Source organism: Schistocerca cancellata, chromosome 10 (assembly GCF_023864275.1).
Source record: "Schistocerca cancellata isolate TAMUIC-IGC-003103 chromosome 10, iqSchCanc2.1, whole genome shotgun sequence".
Classification (NCBI taxonomy): domain Eukaryota; kingdom Metazoa; phylum Arthropoda; class Insecta; order Orthoptera; family Acrididae; genus Schistocerca; species Schistocerca cancellata.
Window position 1 is genome coordinate 88,990,542 of NC_064635.1, and position 12,712 is coordinate 89,003,253.

Genomic DNA, 12,712 nt, shown 5'->3' on the forward strand with positions numbered 1-12,712 from the left:
GATGAGATTTCAGTTAAACTAGCCAATGACCTTCTTGTCATGGAGAATGGCACAGGGAACATTGGTGCAATGAGTGGACATCTCCTGGAATATTCTCTTGCCATTACAAACTTCCACAGGATATTGACCAGGTACTGTCACTACCTGGTTGTCAGCAGACAGAACCCACACTTTCACAGTTACTAAGAAACAACCACAGTTTCAGCATTTGCCAGCATAGCAGGATACACCTGTAGCTATGGTTCCACTACTTCCAACATTTAAGGCTCCACCCCACTCCAGTGCTGATAAGCAATCTCATTATGGACAACCACAATAACTTTCCCTTCACCTATTACAATATCATCTTTACTGACTAGCAGCAATCACACCTCACTCATCCACTTGCACCAAGAAATTGTCCAGCTGTGCCATGCTTATGCAGCTAGCCATGGCATGGCTGGTCAGGCATGCCTGCATGAAGAAATCAACAGAAGTGTTAATCCCCCCCCCCCCCAGTGTTCTGTACAGCAGGGTGGGGGGAGGGGGGGGGGGGGGGGCTCTGTGTCAACTGTTGGTTAATATAAGAATACTCTCTGGTCAGCAGCACCTAAACTTTAACTCTGAATATTAGTTAAGTTAGATAGTCTTTGGAAAAGTGAAACTAACTACTGGAAAGGCTGAAATTAGGACTATCCAACTAGCTATGCCAATTCTCTTGCATGCTGTTGCAAGAACTTCATTTATCAATTTCTCTTAACTAGCAATGTTTGAAACAAAACTAAATATGGCACTAGTTTCTGGAAATTATGAGATGAATAATAAGGTTATATAAAATATTGTACAAATAGTATTTTGGTAGTTTTGGGTCTATTGGTACACGCACTGCTCTTTAGTTTAACAAAGATGAAAAATCTGTACATGACTGGCAGTGTTAGAGATGGTATAAACACAACATATTTTTTACACGGACTTTACATCAGTACTCCTTTCTTTTACAAAGATCATCCTTGTAACTGACTTCATATTTCTTTGTGCACACATGTACCAAAAATTCAACTGCAATGTCAAAGCAATTATCAATGTTGATAACTTCGAGATTCCTGTTAACAAAGAGAGAAACTTCATGTTCTTTTTTATACCTGTTGGCAGGTTGTTGTATAGTTGCTTAAATTGTGCTTTTTTTAAAAGCAGAGGCATGCATTGTCTGAATATGGGGTTTCATTTCATGTTTTGTAACATGATCTCAGATATTCACATTTTTGCTGACTTTATCAGTGTTGCTTTTAACTAATGTACATGTTTCATATGTTTCAAGACTGCCAAGAGGTAAAATAACTGATTGTTAGAGAAGAGTTCTGCAGCTGTCTGTAGTCAGTTTCTGATGGATAGCTCATTCTATTCTGTTTGTAAAATGTGTTGATAAGAACTTACTGAATAAGTGACTACTTGAACCATTTCCTGGCCATCAATACTACACAATAATTATTTAGATGAGTTTATTTTCATTTAGTTATTGTATAGTTTTAATATGTGTAAAGCATGATGAAAAAGTATCTCTTTGTGAACTTTGCTGCAGTATATATTCAGTGTAATGTTACTCCAATGCAGTTAATGAAGCACCAACATGTAGTCAAGGATTAGTGTGGCATTTGCATCTTTCCAATTTACATGCAGTAAATGTGAAGTATGGTGACATTATTACCAAATGTGTCCAATCAGGAGCAGCATGCTGTTGTTGTTTTGTTGGATGCCAAAGAACAAACAATGTTAGACATCAATCAGGGAAAGAAAAAGGTGTATGGGGCAGCATGTCTGTCAAAAACCACCATTGTGGAATGGTGTGATATGGGGTGCTGTTGCTTCATAAGAAAACATTTTTATGTATTTTTATTTATTATCTTTTTTTCCATATAGTCACCAACTGGTGACTTTTGCAAACATCATAGCATTTTTATGCAATTTTTGTACAAACAGTAGAAATTTGCAATTCACATGTACAAGAAGCCACTTGCGGGTGATGCACTTGGCAATGTATGGTACAGTACTTCATAATGTAACATACAGTTGTTACATAGTATAGGTATTTGAATTTACAGCATGTTGTTACAAAAATAATATATATTACCATCACCTCAGCATAGTACATCATATAAATAGAAGAGCTGGGCTTACATTTAAGAATAGCTACATTTTAATATCAGTGTTCATTAAGTGAGTACAAACATTTGAGAGTTAAGAATGATTTTAATTCCCTTTTGAATACTTTATCTCTGTGGCATCTTATAGTGCATCTTATAGTGCTCTGGCCATTAATCCAAGGACTATGATCTGTTGTCTTTAGTTTAGTTCTGTTTCTGAAGAAGCAATCTTTTTGTCTTGTGTTATGGGTATGCACATCAGAGCACTTACTTTCATTATTTTTATGGTCCACAAAGAATGTTATTAATTTGTACCGATACAATGAATATACTGTTAGATATTTGTGCTGTACAAAGATTTCCCTACATGAATCTCTGTATCATAGTCAATGCATGGCCCTGCTTACTCTTTTCTGCAGTGTTAGGATTCTGTTCATGTGTCTATCAGCAGCACATCCCAATATCTCTATTCCCTAATTAATATATGCAAATATTGTTCCATAATAAGCAATTTTTAATGTTTGTTCAGAGACTAATTTTGATAGTTCGCTAATTAAGTGCAGATAACTGCTGATTTTATTGCATAAAAAGTTGATATGGTCTACCCATCTATGATTTTTGTCTAGGTACATCCCCAAAAATTTACATTTGTCAGTGTCTACTTTTTTGATGCCACTTATATTATCAATACAGGTTTGGTATGAATTAACAAGTTTAAATGGTAATAGCTGGGACTTGCTAATATTGACTTTTAGACCTTGATCATGGAAGTAAGTAGTTATTTGACTTAAGCCAATGTCAAGTCATTAGTTTGTTTGCAAAAGAACAAAAGTGAGGTATCATCTGCTTAACTTACTAATTGGGAGTACAAAGGTGTCTCTAAATCATTAATGTAGACCAGGAAAAGGAAAGGGCCTTGTCCCCACATCACAAATAAATAATGCAGAAGTTACACCAACTCAAGTGGGAGACACTTGGACACTTGTCCTATAGTCCTGATCTCTCTCCATGCCAGTATCACATCTTCAGTCTTTTAAAGAATGCCTTGAATGGTTGACAATTGTGTCAGATGAGGATGTGTAGCAGGCACTTACAGACTTCTACATACAGTGTTATACTAAATGGATATGCTCAACCTAGTGCATCAGTGGAAAGATTGCGTCAATGCTTATGGCAATTTTGCCTGATTGAGATACTAATTTTGGACTGTACAGCCTTCAAACAGAAACTTTTTTGTCACCCCATATATTTTCATTGTATTTGTATTGCTGAACTGAGTCACCAGTCACAATGTGAATTCCGAAGCTACTCTTCACTATACATGCTATCAGCCATTTCAATGACAATGTATTAAAATATCTGAATGACAATATTTTATCCACTGGAATTTTTTTGTAACCTGTCTGTGGCACTTGATTATGCAAATCACATTATAATGGAGTAACATTAAGTTAAGCTTTTGCCCAAAGCCTTCTTGAGTAAGGGAAACACACACACACACACACACACACACACACACACACACACACACACACACACACAAACCTACACACACACACACACACACACACACACACACACACACACACACACACAAACACAATGCACAGTCATTCACAAGCAAGCACGCTTCATGCATGTACGACCACTATCACTGGCAGGGGAACGGATAGCAGGGTATGGGTGTGGGGTACAGCATTGGAAGGCTGTGGTGCATGGAGATGAGGAAGGGGGGGATGAGGAGCAAATGTAGAGAGGAGAGGGGAAGGAGACAGATGGGTGGGTGCATTGGCAGAGGGCAGCACACAAAGAGGGTGGTAGATGAGAATAGGGAGGAGGCACAGTGGTGGAAACTGTTGGGTGGAAAGTGTGGGGACAGTAAGTTATCATAGGCTGAGGACAGGATAATTTTGGGAGTGGAGAATCACTGCAGGTCAGAAAAGCTGGTGGTGGAGCAGCCACTGAAATCAAGCATGTTATGCTGAACTGCATGTTGTGCTACAGGCTGTTATCTGAGTTATATGAAGAACTCTACAGGCAGTGCAAATATCAGTTCTGCAAAGAGACTGGGAAGCTGAAAGCAGAAAGGCATTAGCTAACAGATACAAAAGTCAGATAACTTTTCAAAGTCTCGCTGGTCAATAGTAAATAAAATCAGAAAAAATGCAACAGAAAGCAAAATTAATGTAGAACTAACTGTGAATAATGTTGATGTTTCTGTTGTCTCCTACTTAGAGATATTTTTAATAATATTTTATGGACATTATTGAAAGTATTGTCTGTATGAAACAGGATGCACAGCATACATATAGGACCACTAATGAACAGAACGGAGTGCACTATCTACAGCAGGCACTGTGACACTCTGCAGCTTACTGGTAGCCTCAGAAACAAAAACTCAGCAAGATTAGATGCAATTTCTGCATTCTTACTGAAGAAATGTAAACATGCGTTAACAAAAACATTTGTTTACATGAAAAGCTGTGTTCTTTTTAAGAATGTGTTTCCCCAACAAGTCAAAACTGGCTGTAGTTGCACTCTTAACAAGAAGGAGGGTGTACCCATTTAAATCTAAAGATCTACTGCATTAATTACATACCTAGTGCATTAAGTTCTAAATTGAGGAACTTATGTTAAAATGAATTTTGGAACATTGTGACAGTGCTGATGTATCAGGTGATTTTCAGAACAGTTTCAGAAACAGTCAGACTATAACATCAGTGGTGGTGCATTATGTAATTGAAAAAATAACTGGAACATCCCACACAGCAGGAGTATTTTTGGACCTCTCCAAAGCTTTCAACAGAGTACATCATAATGCACTCTTATCAAAAATTATGGTGAGTAATGTGATTGGAAAAATCATGCAGTTACTAGAAAATTTTTTATGAGGTACTGTATATCTATATCAAATACAACAATTACAATAATATTTGTGTAAGATTGTATTGTAAGTGTGAACAATTTAATCTGTCCCTTGTGTATCAAGAAGACTCACTAAATCTTTTTCTATAAATTCCAGATTTACTGAATACCATTACATGGAGGAGACTGTATTCACCAGTACTGAATATCTATGGTGTGAAAATTCTGAAATTGTTCTAATACTGTTTGTTAATGAAGCAATTACCTTCTTTTTTCCCTGCATCTTCATGAAGTAACAAGGAGTCCATATATCTGTGTCAGTATGGAGCACTGTGTGATCAGATTTTAATAATGTTTTACCAGGAGATGCATTTACATTAATTATAAACTCACACAGAATTACAAGGACTGTGGAGCAGGATTCAGCTAACCCATATCCTTCACACATCCCTCCTCACCATACTGCATGTATTCCATTATGTCAAAATTTCTTGTACAATCATTTTCTACAACACAATGCAGAAATAATATCTATCTCTTTAATACATAGATTTCTCATACTGAAGCTCAACTAGTGCATAACAATATTTCATTCTGACAGAGTATTAATTCTGTAAATATTAGCAGTTCCAGTATACTGTAATGTATTTTCATATCTTGACATCACGACAAGTGATCGGAGAAGTGAGTACTGTATTCAAATGTTCTATGTTTTTATGTTATACTTTCTTACATGTTCCATGCCCATGAGAATAATCTCATTTTTGGGTCTGTGGAACCAAAACTGAATTTAATCTAATCTGATCTACAAGTCTCTCCAAATATTTATTGTCTCTTTTAATTCCAGGGAGTAGCCCCCATTCAGTGTCCAGGGAATGCCAAGCTAACTTTCTCGAATCACTGATATAACATTTCTGGATGTCCTCTTATCACATAGCATGAGCTTACATAAAATATGAACAAAATGAAATGTTTCTTAACAAAGTCACAGCTTCTGTACCCTCAGTTTAACCATATACACAGAGACATATGAAATAGAATTTACTGAAATATGGAGATTACACAAAGGTGGACAACAATGTACGGAAATTTTATGTTGTAGAGGGTTTGGGTATTCTCTGGTGGTGGATGGCTGGTCAGGGTGAGTCATAAGCTACTCATAAGCTTGTAGTATTTTTATTCCATCCAGTACTTCATAGTACAACTCAGGCTCATGTCAGGCAGTACTGGAAGGTGGACCTTAACACATGGACCCTGGCACTGAAGTGTTGTACTGGGACTCTGGTCACTGCTATGCTTGGGGAGGCCCAGGTATGTTTCGTCATTCCATAGTTGATGGTACTTGATGTGCACTGAGCATACTCAGCCTGACATGGCAGGCTGACTCAACCTGCTGAGTGTGGGATGATGAGTCCGCCACTGGCCACTGCAAATGGCAGGCACAGATGTCCAAGGAGTGAACCCTGGATCAGTAGCTGGCTGACAGCAACTGGTGCTGGTTAGATGGATATGAGGGCCTCAGTTTAACCCTCAGCCCATTGCATGACACCTGGGCCCTCTCGGGAGACAGCCCCATCATGATGGTAGCAGAATGGTGGCGACCTCACGATGGACATTGACACTACAAAATGACTCACTGGTTCAGCACATGTCTACATCTGTATACATACTCTGTGAACCACTGTGAAGTGCATAGCAGGGAATACAACCCATTGTACCAGTTATTTGGGTTTCTTTCCATTGCATTCCCATACACTATGTGATCAAAAGTATCCGGATACCCCCAAAACATATGTTTCTCATATTAGGTGCCATGTTCTGCCATCTTCTGCGAGGTACTCCATATCTGGGACTTCAGTAGTCATTAGACATTGTCAGAAAGCAGAATGGGGCACTACTCAGAACTCATGGACTTCGAATATGGTTAGGTGATTGAGTGTCACTTGTGTCATACATCTGTATGCAAGATTTCCACACTCCTAAACATCCCTAGATCCACTGTTTCTGATGTGATAGTGAAGTGGAAATGTGAAGGGACACATACAGCATAAAAGTGTACAGGCTGACTTCATCTGTTGACTGACAGAGACTGCCGACAGAGAGTAGTAATGTGTAATAGGCAAACAGCTATCCAGACCATCATACCGGAATTCCAAACTGCATCAGGATCCACTGCAAGTACTGTGACAGTTATGTGGGAGGTGAGAAAACTTGGATTTCATGGTCAAGCCACTGCTCATAAGCCACATATCGTGCCGGTAAATGCCAAATGACACCTGGCTTGGTGTAAGGAACATAAACATTGGATGATTGAACACATGGAAAACATTGTTTGGAGTGATGAATCATGGTACACAATGTGGCAATCTGATTGCAGGATGTGGGGAATGCTCAGTGAACATCATCAGCCAGTGTGTGTAGTGCCAACAGTAAAATTCAGAGGTGATGGTGTTATGGTGTGGTCTTGTTTTTCATAGTAGAGGCTTGCACCCGTTGTTGTTTTGCATGGCACTAACACAGTGCAGGCCTACATTGATTTTTTTTAGCACCTTCTTGCTTCCCACTGTTGAAGAGCAATTCAGGGATGGCAATTTCATATTTCAGCATGACCAAGCACCTGTTCATAATGCATGGTCTGTGGCATAGTGGTTACACAAGAATAACATCCATGTAATGGACTGGCCTGCACAGAGTCCTGACCTGAATCCTATAGAACACATTTAGGATGTTTTGGAACACCTACTTCATGCCAGGCCTTGCCAACCAACATTGATACCACTACTCAGTGCAGCACTCCATGAATATTGGGCTGCCATTCCCCCAGAAACCTTCCAGCACCTGACTGAATGTATGCCTGCAAGAGTGGAAGCTGTCATCAAGTCTAAGGGTGGGTCAACACCATACTGAATTCCAGCATTACCAATGGAGCCATTTTCAGCTAGATGTCCAGATACTTCTGATCACATAGTGAATGGAACTCTGTAGGAATGATTGTATGGATGTGTCTGTGTATACTGTAATTATTCTAATCTTATGCTCAGGATCCCTCTGTGGGAGATATGTAGGTGGTAGTAGTATATTCCTAGAGTTATCATTTGCTCGTGGCATAATGAGACAACTCAGGAGCCACCAGCACCAGCCATAGGGGATCAAAAATTCTGAACATGGCTTTTACATAAGCTGAAACTGGTAAATAAACAGATATTATTGTGATATTGAGTGTTAATTCTAGTTTAAATATAGCATTGTGTTGCTGTTATCCATATACTATGTTGTCTAGGTTTATGATTGCACTTCCCCAGTATTCTAGCAATAAAGCAAAGTCTGCCACCTGCTTTACCCATGACTGAGCCTATGTGATCACTCCACTCCATTTCATACCCCTAAAAAGTATTACACCCAGATATTTGTAAGAGTTGGTGGATTCCGGCAGTGACTTGATATTCTAGTCATAGAACATAATGTTTTTTTTTTTTTTTTTTTTTTTAAGTGCACAATTTTATATTTCTGAACTTTTAAAGCAAATTGCCAATCTTTGCACCACTTTGAAATCTTACCAAGATCTGACTGAATATTTATGCAGCTTCTTTCAGACAGTACTTCATGATAGATGACTGCATCATTTGCAAAAAGGGTGAGGTTACAATTAACATTGTCTGCAAGATCATATACATCATGAACAGAAAGGGTCCAAACACACTTGTCTGGGGCACACCTGAAGGTACTTTTTCATATGATGATGACTCTCCATCCAAGTTAACATGCTGCATTCTCCCTACTAAAAAGTCCTCAGTCTAGTCAAAAATTTCCCTTGACACTCGATATGATTGTACCAATATTATGAAAATGATAGTTGCTACACATGATATGCACATGCGTGCACACACACACACACACACACACACACACACACACACACACACACACACACACACATGACCACAGTCTCTGATTGCTGAGGCCAGATTCTTGTACTTTTGACAATAACTGAAGCTAACTGGATGATCAATATTTGTTTACATCAAAACAGGTTTGTTGTGGTATTGCATCTGCAGAAAAAATATATGCCACATGCAAAAGTGTCCCTAGTTACAGTTACTGATTGTCACTGTCTGGCAGGTGAACAGTAACCACAGTAAGCACTGTGGCATGATGCTGTGCCAGCATATTGCCACAAGTGGTCTGCTTTGTGGCATTAAGCCCATTTGCCTAAGCTCTCTGTCACTATAACTGGAATTAGTTAATTCTTTACCACACATTGTAGACACATCTGGTTAGTCTTTAGCTCATGAGATCTACAGGGTGCCTCAAAATAAAGTTTAAATTTGATGTTGCAAAATAAAATGGAAATGGAAGTCTATCAACAATATCTTTATTTTCCATTGAAATACACAGATTAGGAATTTACTTCTTAAAAGTAATGTCATTTAAATTCAATCCAGTATGCCTATGGCACTCATGTAAATAATGAACAAAATTTTAAATGATGGCTCAGCATATAGACACTGGGATGGCTGCCACTTCCTTGTGGATATTTTCTTCCAATTGCTCCAGAGCAGTCAGGTTATTGACATACACTGTAGAGTTGACATATCACCATAAGAAACAATCCATGGGCCTTAAATCTGGATTGTGTGGGGACCAGTTTATGTCACACATTCTGGAAACCAATTTCCTAAGGAAAATTTCATGAACTCACAGTGTAGACACCTCTTGGTTGTGTGTGCTGTGGCTTCATCTTGAAACCATGTTCTGCAGTTATAACTGGGAAAGTTTTGCAGTTCAGGCACCAAAAAGTCATTTAACATTGTCAAATAATGTTCCAAATTCACTGGAACTGCATGACTGCTCTTATCCTTGATAAAGAATGGGCAAATTATTCCTCAGACTGACATCCCAGCCCATACAGTAACTTTTGGTGAATGAAGGGGTTTCTCTTACTTCTGTTTAATATTTGTTGCACTCCAGTAATGGCAGCTTTGCTTATTGATGTGACCATTAGTTGAAAAGAAGCCTAATCAGAAAACAAAATATTGTTAAATGAAGAGCACTCAGTCACATCGTTAATGAACTGCAGCCTATATCTGCCATTCTGATGCCTTAATTATTGCACAAATTGGATTTTGTAAGGATGAAGTTTAAGGTATTTCTGCAGAATTAAGTGCGATATTGATTTATGCACACTTAAAGAAGTTGCACACTTATGAATGGAGATGTTAGGATCATCATGAACAGGCTGGCACTCACCATTGATTCACCCATTCTTGACAAGCTTAGCCACACAGGTTTCAATTGTGCCAGTATTGAAACTGTCCCCACAAATGTGTTGACCCATTTCTGAATAAGGGGAACACTTGTTAAGGAAAATTTCATGAACTCACAGTATAGACACATTGGTTGCATTTACATTACGAAATCCATGACCACTGCAAAATTTCCTCCATGCTACAGTCACTGAACCACAATTTTGGTGAAAGTTTCTCTCACAGAACACATGGTCCACTCCAGAGAAGTGCTCCATATCAAATGAATTCCTAAAGGCCAAGCAAGCAATGAACATACCCATCCACTATTCTTCGATTTGTTGTGCATGTGCAGAGAGCTCTTCAAATATAAACTTTCTTTTGAGACACCCTGTATAAGAGTTCATATGTGACATTCCAACAGTTAAGCAGATGCCCAGACACATTTGAAATCCACAATTAATACGCTTTCAGCAACTGGCTTTTGCTGAAAACTTACACAATATGTACCAGAGATGTATTATACACTGACACTACACACTCTTAAGTTCCCTTTTATGGTTCACTCTGCTCCATGCAGCATACTCCAGGCTGTCTCCCTGAGAAGCACATAACTCTCTTTCAGTCCACCAGCAGCTGTGGCAAACAAATCCTACAACAATAATCCCACTAACATTATGAAACTTTGCATCCTATGTTTTTCATGTAGACTACCTAGTAACATTCATGTGCCCACCTGTCAAAAGCCTGAATAACCATCTTTAGCAGCTTGAACCATGGCAAGACATGCAGGAAGAGAGTCAATGAGTTTCTGGAAGGTACCAACAGGAATGTGGAACCACGCTGATTCCAGTGCAATGGCCACCTGTGCTAGGTTTCTCTGTTGGTGATCCATGGTATGAACAGCCCAGTTGAAATGGTTCCACAGATTCTCAATTGGGCTCTAATCCAGGGAGTTTGGTGGCCCAAGGAGCATGCACAACTCATCCTGGTGCTTTTTGAACCACACATGCACACTATGAGCTATATGCCTCATTGCATTATCCTGCTGGTAGATGCCATCTTGCAGAGGAAAAACAAACTGCATGTAGGGTCGGTGTTGATCCACTGTGCCCTCAGAATGATGCCATCACCATTAGAATGCCACAGAAACATTCCCCATACCATAACACTCCCTCCTCTGGCTTGGAGCTTTCCGATGATTCCCACCAATACATACCAATGGTCATCTGTCCGATGAAGCATAAAACAAGATTCAGCTGGAAAGGCCACCTGTCACCACTCAATGTATATCTAGTTGCAGTACTGGTTTGCAAATCCAGCATTCATTACCAATGAAAAGCACTCAGCATTTATACAAGGACCACATCCCTGTGGCAGAATCTCATAACAGCAACATTCACTGAATGGTCATTGAGGAGACCCTGTTGGTAACACCTTATTTCATTTGAGTGGTCAATTGTTTGACAGATATGCCTCTGTTCCCCCATACACATCTCCCCAGCTGTTGCTCATCTTTGTCAGCTATGGTCCATGGTGTACCACAGTTTGCTCAGTGCCACATTTGGGTAGCACCATTTTGCCATGCACAATACACTTTAATCATGGCAGCATAAAAAGAGTTTTAAAACTTAGTCATGTTGGAAAAGCTTCCATCCTTGGCCTGAAAGCCAATGATCATTCAGTATTGGATGTCAAATAAATTGCGCTGTTTCCTCATAACAATGACTGCACTGTTTTGCCTCGTCCCCCAACATAATTTATATACCCCTCCCCCTCCACTGCTGCCGCCTGCAGCCTGTGAGTAGTTATTGCACACTGACATTGAATGTAGGTGGTGGTCACATTAATGTTTCCATACCAAGACATAGCACTACACCACTCACCTTCTTTGATCTAGTTATCCCATATCTCATGTGACATACTGTCCTAATTATCTATTATGCTTTTTGAGTAAGTTGCGCAAAGCACACAAGTTTTTAAAGGAGAGCCTAGGTTGAATTACACTGAAGTGTAAAAGAAACTGGTATAGACATGAGTATTCAAATATAGAGATATGTAAACAGGCAGAATATGATGCTGCAGTCAGCAACACCTTTATAAGCCAAGTGTCTGGCACAATTGTTAGATTGGTTACTCCTGCTACAATGGCATGTTATCAAGATTTAAGTGAGTCTGAGTGTGGTGTTATAGTTGGAACATGAGTGATGGGACACAGCATCTCCGAGGTAGTGATGAACTGGGGATTTTACCATACAACAAATTTCACAAGTGTAGTGTGAATATCAGGCATCCGGTAAAACATCAAATCTTGGACATTGCTGTGGCCAGGAAAAGATCCTGCTAGAATGGGACCAATGATGACTGAAAAGAATCATTCAAGGTGACAGCTGTACAACCCTTCGACAAATTGCTGTAGATTTCAAGGCTGGGCCATTAACAAATGTCATCGTTGAAACAGCATTGATGTGGGCTTTCGGAGCT

General features: G+C 39.3%; 1 protein-coding gene across 5 annotated transcripts in view; it reads left to right on the forward strand.

Moving 5' to 3' along the window:
* The window catches only part of LOC126106493 (uncharacterized), a 96,406-nt gene that overhangs the window by 38,170 nt on the left and 45,524 nt on the right, over positions 1–12,712 (forward strand). The window contains exons 4-5 of one of the 5 annotated variants that reach the window (XR_007523355.1): positions 4,813–4,960; positions 5,143–5,301. The exons of 1 other annotated variant lie outside the window; for it this stretch is intronic. The gene's annotated coding sequence lies outside the window, so the exon portion shown is untranslated. Of the gene's footprint in view, positions 1–4,807; positions 4,977–5,142; positions 5,522–12,712 lie in introns of those variants that run through there. 3 more of the 5 variants (XR_007523354.1, XR_007523356.1, XM_049912800.1) reach the window with 3 other exon arrangements.